The sequence below is a fragment of the Alligator sinensis genome, unplaced genomic scaffold (genome assembly GCF_000455745.1).
Source record: "Alligator sinensis unplaced genomic scaffold, ASM45574v1 scaffold269_1, whole genome shotgun sequence".
NCBI classification, from domain to species: Eukaryota; Metazoa; Chordata; order Crocodylia; family Alligatoridae; genus Alligator; species Alligator sinensis.
Genome location: NW_005842048.1, coordinates 407,100 through 421,151, shown reverse-complemented (window position 1 = coordinate 421,151; position 14,052 = coordinate 407,100). Strand labels below are relative to the sequence as shown.

Sequence of the window (14,052 nt, the reverse complement as noted above, 5' to 3'; positions counted from 1 at the left end):
AGGAATGCTATTCCTAAATCAACCCTGCCTACTGCCTATCCAACCTCCTCCTGAAAAAGCCCAGCCTCCAAGGAAAGAGACTGTACAACTTCCCTGGACAATCTATTCCACTGCCTCACTGTCCTACCAGAAAGGAAGCTTCTTTTTTTTTTTTCTTGAGATCTAATCTAAATCTACTTTGTTGCAATTTAAAGCCATTCTTGCATCCTGCCATCAGCGGCAAGGAACAATAGATGTTCTTCCTTTTCTTTATGGCAGTTATTCTTTATAGTAAATAGCTGAACACTGATATCATTTATCGCCTTAATCACCTTTTCTCCAAGCTAAAAGTGCATAGTTCTATCAGCCTTTCTGCACAAGGTTTTTCTTCCCAACCCCTTTAGCATTTTGTCACCAAACTTCAGACTCCCTCGACCTTCTTCACATTCTTCTTAAAATAACGAAGCCCAGAACTGCACACAACATTTTAGACAACGCCTAATCAGTGCCAAGTGGCACTATCATCTCTCAGGTCTCACACTGATGGGCTTTGTTACACGTTATCCTGTAAGCCTCACAAACACTAATTGGTATTAGCACTAGTTTGAGCTTGGAGCAGTCACACATTCAGGCCAGCAGGGGTCTGGAGGACTGAAAACTAAGAAACCCCCACCACTCACATTCTGGGTTTCCCCCTGCCCAGTCCCCCTCTTGGGGCTCCCCTACCCTGCTCCTTGAGGACCTCATCTGCTTCCAGGGCTCCCTCCCTGCCCCTCAGGCAGGGAGGGGTTAAGCTGCCAGTCTGGCCCACCACTGCTGGGCTGCTGTCCTTCGCCTGTACCAGGAGGCAGGCAGCTTAATCCTTCCCTGCCTACAACCCTGGGACAGACAGCATGGACAGCTATAGGTAAGTGGAGAAGGGGGAGCTGTGGGCCCAACCTGGTCCAGTCAAGGGGGGCAGGGGCAGGTGGAGTGTCTACACAGAGATGTAGCCTAGAGTGGCTACAACTCGGTGTAACATGAGCTGGGTACCACAGAACAGAGATAATCCTGCCGTGGTGAGGCGTAACTTTGAGCCACATAATGAGTGCTTAAAAGTAGTTTCAGGTGTTAATGTGCAGACAATCCAGGGGTTAAGAGCTCCACAAAATTTGTGTGTACCAAGACCCTGTAACTCCTGTTGATAGAACACAAATAGCATTTTCTTTTGGGGGGGGGTATTTTGCAGCGAGCTTGGGTTTTTCGAGGGGGGGTTGTTTTGTTTTGTTTTTTATGACTGAATCACATTGTTAATTCATTTTGAGTCTGGTGTCCATCAAAAATGTCTTCTCAACAATGCTACCACTCAGCAACTCTGTATTTGTACCATTAGGATTATAGGATTGTAGAAAAGTAGGGCAGGAAGGGACCTCACAAGGACATCTAGTCCAGCCCCCTATTCAAGTCAGAATTAACCCAGCTAAACTATCCCAAACTAGTGTCTATCCAACCTGGACTTGAAAATTCCCAAGGATGGAAATTCCACAGTTATTCTAAGTAGCCTGTTCCAACGTTTGACCACCCTCATGGTCAGAAAGTTCCTTCTAATCTCCAACCTAAATTTCCCTTCCTGCAGCTTGAGGCCATCACCCCAAATCCTGTACCATATGACCATGGAGAAAATCCCATCTCCATCCTCTCTGTAATCACTCTTCAGGTATGTGAAAACTATTATGAAATCCCCACCCCCATCACCAGTCTTCTCTTCTGCAGGCAAAAAAGCCCTAGTTCTTTCAGCTTTTCCTCAGAAGTCTTGCCTTCCAGGCCCCTAATCCTTTTGTTTCTCTGTGCTGGACTCTTTCCAAACTGTCCACATCCTTCTGCTCTCCCCATATCCACAGATCCCTTCATCATAGAAGGAAATCAGCTGGGTCAGGCACACCTTGTTTGTGGTGAATCCATGCTGGCTTTTCCTGATCACCTTGTTCTCCTCTAAGTCTGTCACAATGAATTTATTAAGGATCTGCTCCATGATCTTTCCAGGTATCAAAATCAACCTGAGCAGTCTCATAGCCTCTTTTACTTTCTTAAATATGGGTACATATCTGCCCTTTTCCAATCATGCAGGACCTCACCCAACCTCCACAAATTCTCAAAGAGGATAGCCAAAGGTTTTCAAATTACTTCATCCAATGTTTTCACTACCCTATGGTGCATCCCATTGGGCCCTGCTGACTTGAAGGCATCTAGCTTCCTTAAGTAAACCCTAACCTGTTTTACTATTACTTTAGGCTGTTTTTCTCCTTCTCTGTCTTTGCTTCCAACTGCTCTTGTCATCTGGTAGTGGCACCTATTTGTGAAGGCTGAAGTAAAAAAGGCATTAAATACTTCAGCTTTTGCCGCATCACCCGTAACTAGATTGCCTTCTGCAGTCCATAAGGGACCTGTGGTTTTTCTGGTCTTCCTCTTATTCTTGAGATACTTGAAGAATTCCTTAGATATAGCATATTACACTTATTTGTGCTGAACTTTATCCTATTACCTCTAGCACAGGTTCCCAATGTATCAAGATCCTTCTGACTTCTACTCCTACCTTTTGAAGTTTTTCAAATTGGTTCCCAGTTTCATATCATCTCAGCAGGGGCTGCTGTAGACCAATTATCTAACAAGTTCTCTTCTAAATGAACATTTGATATATGGATAATGCTTAATACCTGTGAAATCTTAGGAAGTCTATAGAAAGGTAAAGCAGAATATCCACTAGGTTTGAATTATCCTCAATGTTTTGCAACTATGGATTCAAACCTGAAGGGTCAAATCTTTGTCCTTGTGAACTGGATAAATTAAGAATCAGCTATTTTCTTTAGTGCTAAACAACACATTTTAATGCAATAAGAAAAGCTGTGTGATCTACAAAGTTTCTGTGATTCATTAAACAACTTCTGCCCAAATGGCTTCCTGCTACAGATTTGAAAGTGTAAATCAAATCTTCTCACATGCTGTGAGCCCGTCTAAGGGGCTCAAGAGCTACACTTTACATTTGTTACTTGAAAAACTCCCTCTTCATGTGGCATAATTCTGCCTTAATGTCACAACTTGGGAATAATTATCATGAATCTTGAACGTACATCTGCACAGGAACCAAACTCCTGGCCTTCAATGTAAAATCACCCACAAACTAAGGAAAGTATAGCTGACCGAGAGCAAGAAGTGAATATAAATTATCTTTGAAAGTTGGGTGAAATTTCCAGCTGGGTAATCCTAAAATAGTTAGCTCTGAAAGCCCAATGATCTAACCAGATAAATTTCTGGAAACCAGGCGCCCCACCTTCCCAGCACCTAGTTACTAGGGAACCAGTATGCCAGGATGTTTTGACATTGTCAGTGGAAATGATCTATTCCCAGAGAATGGTTTAGTTTCTTAGACTCAGCATTTTCTGATGGAAATCCACTTTGTCAGATAATTTTTGATAAGCTCTATTTTCTTCCCACTATGTTTACAGTGGTGGCAATTAGAGGGCTCCTCTAAACACTGCTGGAAAACATAACCACTTTGCTTTCAGACATGCTTCTGAAAGATATATTAAGAGTAAAAGTGATTCATATTTCATTCAAATGAAAATAAAAAATAACAAGGTCATTCATCCCTACTGCATTATCACCAGTGTTTTTACTCACCGGAAAGAGATATCCAATACAATTTAACCTGTAGCATTTGTTCAACATTAGAGGGCTTGGGGAGGGGGAGCTTAGAAGAGTCTTTACCTGATGAAAAACACAAATTTAGCAGCACCAAAACATATTAGAACTTTGTGTCACTTTCACCAATTTAGGGCCAAAAAAAAATTTTTAATCAAACATTTTTGACATTTTAATGCAATGTTTTGATTTTTAAATTTAAAATGTTTTTTCATTTAAAATGTCTTTATTTTTTATTAAATCAAATAATAAAAATGGCTAAAATGAAATGAGAACCTTGCTTTCAATATGCAATATTTATAGAACTTTTTTTATTCCTCAGAAATGTAAAATTTATGTTTGGTTTGAACAAAAAAGAATTTATTTTTTGTTTTTCAGGATTATCGTCAAACCAAAAATGAAAATTATTCAGCCAGCTTGATTCAGCATAAAATACCACAGCTGCAAAGTATTTGAATTACACTCTTTGCTTGCCAGGAGCAGCACAATTTTGATAGTGTGGGCGACAGGAAGACTCCTGTAAGACGCACATATTTTCTAGTTTGCCTAAGGCAGCAAAATACCCTAGAGCCAGCACTCCATACAACCATAATTTAATTACATTCTGGAAGGACACCATTTGGCACTTAGGTTTATAGTCAGAGTCTGAAAGAAACCACCATGAATTCTGATTTTTTTAGGGAAGACCGAACACCAGTCCACGAGACTGAATATCAGTTTACCCACTTTTCCTTCAAAGCATAAAGACATGCATTCATTACAGCTGCAAACACTCCCAGATCATTCTTACCCTAGGCACATGTGTGTCAGAGCTATACCATCTGCAGATGAGTCAGAATATTGTTTTACTTTGCAGGCTTCCAGCTAGGAATGAGCATGAACCAAAATCTGAACGTCCTTTGGATTTGAGGGAAATAATTGTCTGCAAGTGATTTTAATAATCAGTACTCCAATCCTGGTAGGAAAAACAGGTTTTTGCTGAGGTTTAACATCACTTCTCTCTTTCTTTTATTTCCTCTCTTATCAACGCTCTAAAAGTCTTAGTGTCATTCTTATAAAAAAAATTAATAAGTGACTAGAAATAACACTATCACCAATGCAAATGTCAATACCACTTAGGAGCCACCAGAGGGTGCTTTGGTGACAAAAACATTTCTTTCTGATAACATTTTATGTTAATAGTTCAGGTTTTCAAACTGAAAACAATGGAAATGAAGAAAACTCTAAATCACATCACTTCCACACACACCCAACTCCTAAAATAAAGATCCAGCTTTGAATAGAAACATTTTCATAGTGGTTAGGGTGTTACTTGAGATCTGACAAACCTGCATTCACATGTCTGGTCTTTCACAGACTTCCAATGTGAACTTGAAAAAGTCACACAGTTTCCATGCTTCAGATTCAATATGTTGTGTAAAAAAAAAAGGGCAATCCTACCTCATAGGGGTCTTGTGAGGATCAGTACCTTATGGTGATTGCAGTGCATTCAGACTGTATGATGATTAGGCAGATAGATACAGTACTTAGTCAAGAAATTGCTATTCTTATGAATTAGAATAGCTCTGACAGAAACTTTCTGTGCTACTGCACAGGCTCCTACATCTTACCTTCGGGCTGGGTTTCACCCTACCAGGCTCTCTGTACTGCAGCTACATAGTCCTTTTGCTGTGCCCATAGTGCACAGTAAGACGAATTTTGAGACTGAGTGAATCATTCACAATTTAGTGTCACAAGTTATTAAAATGTGTTCAGTGCTCAGTGTTTTAAAAAAATATTTGCTCTGCAGATGAGTCATAAACAGTGTGCTGCCAATATTCACAGTCAAGCTTCATTGGTGAGCTGTGAGTGGTCAAATAAGTCATATAATATTATATCTATTCACTTATCGGGCAAGACTTGAAAAAAACACATTGATTCCCTTAAGAAAAAATAACAGTTTAGAAAATGATAACAGTTAAACAGAATTAGGTGTTTCTAGAAAAAATAAAGCCTTTATTTTATAACCCACAGAGGCCTTGCCCAAGGTGTCTTCATTGGAAAAAATAAGCTTCTGTAGGACTTATTGGCTAGCTGCAGGGTTTAAATTTCATTTTCTCTGATCGCATTCACACAAATAATTGCATGTGAGTCAGCAGCCTTAGATGTGGTCTTAGGAGGGTGTGGTTAAATCCTCAGTCTGTTCATTTCCTTGTGTCAATGCCAAGGCTCTGGGGAAGGGTTTGGGGAAGACTGTTTCTATTGTGTTAGGCAGTGTCCTTTTCCTGAGGGTAAAGAAAAAGAGAAACGAGGGGGAAGGAGTGCAGCATGGTTATATGTAGAAAGTTTTCCCTCTTAAAAAATTCACTTATGATTAGTATTCAACTGCAAAAAGATACGTCAAGTCAGAATAATGGATAACAACATCATTACCATAGAGAGTGTAACACAGATGGTCTACAAAGAGCAAGACTAGAAGTTGTTTTCCCTTTTGGCCTGTCCTATGAAAACTATATTGTTTAGGTAGATGCTTGCTTGGGCCAGATCAAAATCAGAAGGGAGAAAACAAGAAAAATAACCTTAAGCTACTGTACTCACTGCAGATGTCATGGACACGCATGAACATGAACCACTCTAGAATCTTGGTTTCATTCAAACTGTACAGAAGAATACGATCATTGCTCCATTGTGCATACTCATGCAAATTAATAATCACAATCCTGCTCACAACTCCAGTAAATAGAAGTTCCAGCAACATTAGGATCTGAGCAGTGGGCTTAAATGTATGCTTTCTTATGCAAGAGAAAAGTTAAGAAAAGTGTTTCTGAGATCTTACCTAGGACAATTTTGATCTGAAAGTCACTGTATGCTCACACAAACTGATGTCAGAGTACAGGAAGTTCCATGATCTCCAGACATTGCTTGTGACATTTCAAGTTGTCTTTTCATAACTTTGGTTTTGGAAACTGAATATTTTCAGTTAAAAACTCTTTATAACTGTATAAATATCTCTTGATATGCAGATGCTGTAGCGGTATTTTGGAAGATATGGGGGCAGGAGCAAGCAGACTTGAAGTGACTTGGGAGTTATTTTCTATGAGATTTGAGCTCTCATGTCATTTAGATAAAGTTGAACATCTTACCTGCAGATATCCACTTATAAAATATGTTCAGTTTTTAAGTGTAAGGCCTTAGAGGAGAACAAGTGACCATTAAATATTATAATACAACTCACTGAAGTCACTGAATACAGCTTCTGTCATGTAATCTACATATTAACATTCACCCAGATCACATGACTGATGCCAGGAAATAAAATGTAATAACTCTGCCAAATGATTTGACTGAGATTTGGCTACATCTTCCCATGCAGAAAGACAACCTCTTGCTCCCTTTGTTCAAAAGTTATTTTCATTCAGCTCATAACTTTGCTAGAGTTCTTGGAATTTAACTATTAATATATTCCATGACCCAAAGTAACTGGAACAATACATCCTGTTCTCCCAGGCCTTTGTAGTTTATATTTTAAACACAATAATGACTTTCCCACCACACTTTCATTCTCATAATGTTTTATACAGTTATCTTTGAAAATCATTATTGGTTTTAAGGTTAACATTTACCCCTTACAGGAACTAATGATGTTGCAATATTTACACAGCTCTTTTGTATTTAGTATAAAGCCTATAAAGACTACTCAATAATACTAATTGTTTGCAAGTTGAAAATGTTAACTCAAAAAGAAATTTCTTCATAAGATAACCCTTTATCAAAAAAGGAAAGTTATACAATTGAAAATAGACCAACATAAACCTTAATTTCTGCTTTAAAATAACCAGGCTTCTAGAATTAAGGTTGATATGAAGTCAATGGAAAGATTCTCATCAACTTCACAGTGCATTGGATCAGGTCCTTAAATTACTAAAGGAAGTTTAGGGGTTGCTATTAGCAACCTGCGCAAACTTTTCTTTACTACATGCCAAATAATAATGGCAGACAACAAGTTATAACACAAACATTTTCATTGTATTGTAGAACAGATGTCAAGCTTTATCTCCACCAAACACCTCTCTCTCTCTCTAAAGGTATCTTAGTATTTATTGCAGCCAAGGCTAGAGCCATTTTGAAGCAAATACCGCCAGATGCGTGAAATGAAAAGTACTTAAGGCTTCTAGGGATACAAAATTAAATGCAGGCTACAGCCAATTTTTCAGACAGAAGCAGAGTAAAGAAAGCCAATTGAACCTAAGGTGGCAGCAAGGTAACATGACCCATTCACTAATTCCATGAGTTGCAAGGGAGAAGAGGGTAAGGGGGAGTATGAGAACTGAGGATATATCGTCTTTAGGAAGAACAAAACACAGGAATAACCTGTCACTTCCTATAGCCGTACATTAGAAACCCTGTTAGGGAAACTCTCTATTAAGGCCTTCTGACACAGTAAATTTGGGTAGCTCTTAACACTTGGATTGTCCCCACATTAACACCTTAAACTGGTTTGAAACACTTCTTATGCAGCTCAAAGTCATACCACTCCAGGGCAGGACTAGCTCTGATCTGCACCACCCAGCTCATATTGCTGGGTAGCACTCTAGGCTATACTTTAGGGCATCTTCACACATGTTCCATGGTGCATTGGGGAGGGGAGAGGGAGGGGGGATGTGAGCTAATTAAAACAACTTCAGTGTCTTGTGCATTCAGCACCCTGTGCTTAAAATGGATGGCAGGGGCACTTTAAGTTTAACATTCAATGAGCTTTAGTTACAGTACCACTGCCACCATTTTGAAATGCAGGGATGTTGAATATGTGTGCTGCTGAGGCTGCTGCAGCGTTCTAATTAGAATGCTCCCACAGACTTGATTAATTGAGTCTTCTCCAATGCATTTTAATTAGAACATGTCAGAACAAGCATTGAGCACATGTATAGATGCCCTTGGAGCCTAGAGGTGCAGTAAACAGGTGCAGCCACTCTAGGCTAGATCTTAGTAGAAACATCCCACCCAACTCCTCTTCCCTGCTCACTCAGATCGGGTCCACCCTACCCTCTCCAGCATCCCAGATCACCTCTCATGGTTCCTCCCTCTGCCCCCCACTTACTTGTAGATGCCCAGCTGCTCTCTGGGTGGATTCACCCCCAAGAAGAGCAGCAGCAGGCAGGTTAACCCTTCCCTGCCTGCTTCCCCACACTGTGGGCAGCTATAAGTAGGAGGAGGCAGGAGGAACCCCAAAGGATAGGAGGAGCCCTGGAGGTGGGGGGAGGAACCAGGGGGAGCTGCAGGAGGGAAGCCTGGAATGGGGGGGGAGGGGGATTCTTACCTTTCAGTTCTCCATGTCCCTGCTCCAAACTCGAGCTAGCCCTAGCAGCCATCAACATTTATGCGGTTCACAGAGTAAGGTGTAACAAGGCCTATACTTGTTTCAGTACATTAAGTGGTGTCAGCACAGAAGCTTGTTCAAAGCCAAACTGCAGTGAAAAATGTACAGTTTGAGCCCTGTCACTGAACCACAGAAGTACATAAATGAACCAGAGGCAGATATGGGGTATGGGCACTGTGATATAAAATTCATTCAATCCAAACTCCATAGACATTTTGAGAGATAGTTAAAAGATCACTTAGCAAAAGAAAAATCTACTGGTTCAAGACTCTAAGATGAATTTTCTCCCATTGGTTCTTCCAGGTTTATATATGTAATACTCACCTGGCATCACTGCAAGTTGTACGTATCAAACAGGGCACATTGACAGAGCTGCTGTATATTATTACTGAAAGGGTGATGCATACAAATGCCACCTCACTGGGGCAAATCCTTCGCCCTCATTTGTTGTCATGGTGGACTGTTTAGCAACAGAATTGGAAGCACCAAGTGGCTGAGCATCAGCAAGACAAAGGAGCAGTGCCGAGGGGAAAATGGATCTTCCCATTTCCCCCCCTCCCCAGTCTACAAGTGGGTTAGCTAAGAGTTAGTGGATACTACTTCAGCAATAAAAGTGAAGAAACCTTTCCAAATTGTTCCAAACCATCTGACCGGCAAGTGACTTGGCTCCCCAAGCCAATCCTCAAGCCAAGCCAATCCCTTGAATGGCAGTGATATCAGTATACCTATGTTTAGGACTACTGAATTTTTGAAGAGTCTTCTCTCTCTCATATGTCTGTGTGCATCATCCTACATGTACAGTAACAAACAGTAACACGTAACAATACAAACAACAAAATTACAAGTTATCCCTTTTCATTTGTAAAGTGTTCCCATTTTAGAAAAAAAGGAAAATGTAGCACATGCAGAAGTGAAGGGAGTAGATTTGTGAAAGCAAACAAATCTGCATTGATGTTCAGGATCATAGACTTCAGGTCAAGGTTAAGTGAGCTTGTTGCAGTCTGAGTATGGTCTGAGCATTTTGCAGGTGGTGCTGCGAGGAACCATGCTCCACTGCAGCTCTTGTGGACTCTGTGAACTCAGTGTTCACCATGCTAACAGTATCAGTATCTACTACTCCATCCTGATTAGTTATTAACTTTCAATCAGATATAAGAAGTGCACCAGATATCACTGATCTGGCCTAAGGGGTTACAGAGTTAGATCAAGGTTATATATTGTACTAAATATTTTTAATAAAAAATACATTTCAGTAGGTACATCTTGCTCTTAAGCACTTATTCTGCTTACTGTTTTCTTTGGAGGAAAGAATAAGCAGGCACTAAACAGATCAGCATTTGAATTTCATGACAGAAGCCAGAATGAGCTCATCTAATCTCAATTACAGCTATAAATGGTAGAGATGTGCATGGATCAGATCCCTAGATAAGAACATTCCTGGAGCTTTGGAGGATCCATGCTTCACAAGTGACTTCTGGTTATGTAACAGGTTGTACCAGAATCCTAACTTTGAACATCCTTTAGTTTTGGAAAAGTTCATATTCAATCCAGTTGTGCCTCCTGCTAGAAAATAGTTTGATTCCTAAATTAAAATACATTCGTGATTTATTATCTGGAAGGTTTCTCAATAAAAGTAAGGAATCTGGCATCACACTGAGCAATGCTCTATAATGTCAAAGAGGAATAAAATGTGAGCGGATGTATAACTTGAGATGAAATACTGGACTGAAAGTCACTTTTCAATTTTGTGGGGAACGAGTTAAATCATGGCTTTTTGAAGTTAAATCATGGCTTGTTAAAGGCTTAATGAGCACTAAAAGTAACATGATTAAATTGATCCAAAGCCCACAGAAGTCAATGGGAATCTCTGCATTCACTTCTAACATTGTTGGGTCAGGCCTTGTTTGTACCAGTTCCCTGGACTGGTGTCCTGAGCTGAGTGAAGGGTTCCTGTTCTCTGCCCGTTCCTGCATACCTATTCAGCAGAACCATAGCTTTGATGACCCATCAAAGGTCTGTAAAATTGACTTTTGGGAGCTCTTTCTGTTGTTTTAGCAGTTGTTGGTGTTAATAGAAGTATGTAAATAATGTGGAGATTGGTGAGCCCTGGGGAACTGTGTAGGCTTATGAACATAGACTCTGCCTTTATTTTGACTTCATAAATCTTTTTATTTTAATCATTGTTTCCTTTCAAAGGATGATACCATTGCACTCTCTTTGATACCTGACTATTCTGGACCCATGATCCAGCCTGGCTTTGCTACACTGTAAAGTTCTGTAGGGATCAGGTTGAGTTCACATATGTGGAGGGCAAGACTTAAACAGAAATAGCTGGTGAGTATGAATGTACTGGGCACATCTACATGTGCAATTAATGTGAAGAAATAAACTCTGGTACTTATTGTTCTTGAGTTTATTGCTCCCGGGAGCACCGTTTGAACATGCATCTGGGACCAGAGCACATTGAGCCAGGGTGGAGCAGCCTCAGCTGGCAGGGTGTCCCAGAAGTCAGCTGTTTCCCTCCCCTCCCAAAGTTCAGTATGCTGTAGAGGGGGTGGCTGGGTCATGAGGGTGCTCCAGTGTGGGGCTAGCCAGCAGGCAGCCCATGTACTAAAGCACTCTCATGCCCCAGCTAGCCAGAGCAGTGCCTATATGTGTGTTGCTGTGGAGTAAAAAAATCCACAGCAGGATAGTATTTGTAAATACAAATGCTATCCTGCTGCTGAGTTAATTAGTTTACTCCAGCCCAATAGGGGCACACGTAGATTCATGACATTTGCTGTGGAACTAATTAGTTTACTTCACAGTAATGTCTCATGTAGATGTGACCACTGACTCAGACATATAGCTCACCTATTCACAGAAGTGCCACACTCTTCATAGAAGGTGAAAATAGATCTCTGGATGTGAAGGTAATATGACTTGTGTGCATGTTCTTTTCAGGACATGGGGTGGTAAACAGGAAGAGTTAAGAGAGGAAGGTGACTAGGGTTGAGTATGACTAGTGAGTGAGTATGGGTGGTGTGTCTGACAAGGGGAGATAGGTAGGTGTGTAAGTAAGTACAGCTGAATGAATTCATTCATGCTTCATGCATATGGTGATATCCTCCATTGGCAAACAAACAAACAAACAAAAACACATTGAAGTCAATGGAGTTTTCTGGATTTATGTAAACCAAGAATTAAGCCTAGGATGCTTGAGTGGTTTTGTCCTTAGGCAAAATATTTTTTCCAGCATATTGTTTATTATTCTTACTATTATCAGTTAGGATGATGAAGCAGTGGATTTACCAAAAAAAAACCCATGTGACAGGCCATACAATAAAACAATGTCATGCTTGAGGACATCCAAAGTAGCAACAATTTCATGTAGGAGGAGTATAATCTTCAGATTCTGAATTTGTTACAAACATACTACATATGCGGGGAATCAGGGACCACTGGGAAAGGGCTGGGAAGGGAAAATATTTTCAAAAACAAAATGGAAAATGCTTCTTGATGTCTATTAAGCATGGTAATGTAATACTAAGAGGGCTACTATTCTGAACTGTTATCTGGTCTGCTGTCTCATTTGCTTCACAGATATTCTCTTAAATCAATAGCACTCAGATTGATTTTTCTAGTCCAGTGCATTCCAGTAAAAAAAAAAAAAAAAATCTAAGGTGTGTCAGCTTTTTTTCTGTTGCCCTGGGGACTCTGATAACCTTTCATTTAGGAAAATATTGGTAGAAGCTAAAGTACACACAGATAATGAACCCATCAGTTTGTGCCATAACATGAGACTGAATCTTCATGCAAACTAGTATGTCACAATTCACAAACCATTGTGGTACAATGTACAGACCCTATTTAGTAGGGTAAAATCACCAAATGAACATGCCCTAAATCCATGTCATGCTAGAAAAGTTACGCAGTGCAGCAACTTCTCTTGAAGTTACCTAGTATTTACCATGAGCCACGATGACCCCAATTTATCCATGCTTGTGTGTGGATTTAGTGGGTTCCTACAGTTTCCAACATATATTTCAACCATGGTGCTAAATTGCTAATTGATCACATGTTACTGCTGTCTGATGTAGCTTTTTCTTGCCAGGCTTTTAACATGCTAAGGTAGCAATTGGTTTTAATTTGGTAAAGTACATTTTAATTTACTCTTATTTTCTTTCTTCTGGTGTAGTTCCAGATGCTCACTCCATTACATTTCATAAACCAGTATTCTCTCTTTCCTTCTCATTCAGAATTCAATCATTTTTTCAAGGGACCTGCTAGGAATACACCAACAGGCTTATATTTCAAACAAACAAACAAAAAACAAGTAGTCCAAAAGCTAGTCTAAAAGCTGGAGTCAGAGTTAAACATAAATCTTCTTGCTGTTCCCATACCCCTTCTACTGAAGACCCAAGATAAATCCTACTCTTCATTATAATATGTCTTTCAAATAGGTCTCCATGCCTACTGCTGCACTGTGCTACCAGGTTCTGCACTCATGTATTTGACTTATGACTGTACACTTGGATTGCACTGACAAGTCAGTTTTAAAAGCCAATGCAATATAGGAAATGGTAGTGTTTACTAGTACATTCTATTACTATTCTGCTTTCAGGCTTGGAGATAGAAATAGAGATTTATTACCCTCATCTTGTAATGTAAAGAAACAGGATGTATTCTTGTCCCATATCCCAAGATTATTCATTTACAACAGTAACAGAAAACATAGAACAGTCTTTGTTGAGAAGCCGTTAGTGGATTTCTACACCTTCAAAATCTTGTTCTCTGTTGCAGAATGCGATAAATATTCTGAGCACATTGAAAACTAGCATGTGAAAAAGGTTTGGGAAATAATTTATAATTATGTGTCTTCTTAATACCATCATGTTGCTAAAAAAAGACTTTTCAACACCTACCACAAGAATAGAATGATTTAAATTATCTCTAGCGCTTTAAAGAATTCTGCACTTCAGAGTTGTACATTTCTTATTACATTATTTACTTGTTAGTCCATTTGTCTACACCAAGTAATGAGTATGTTGTCTTATAAA

General features: G+C 39.7%; 1 protein-coding gene across 2 annotated transcripts in view; it reads right to left on the bottom strand.

The window, feature by feature from the left end:
* Positions 1–14,052, bottom strand: part of PPP1R1C (protein phosphatase 1 regulatory inhibitor subunit 1C) — a 94,187-nt gene that overhangs the window by 33,124 nt on the left and 47,011 nt on the right. The window lies entirely within an intron of this gene.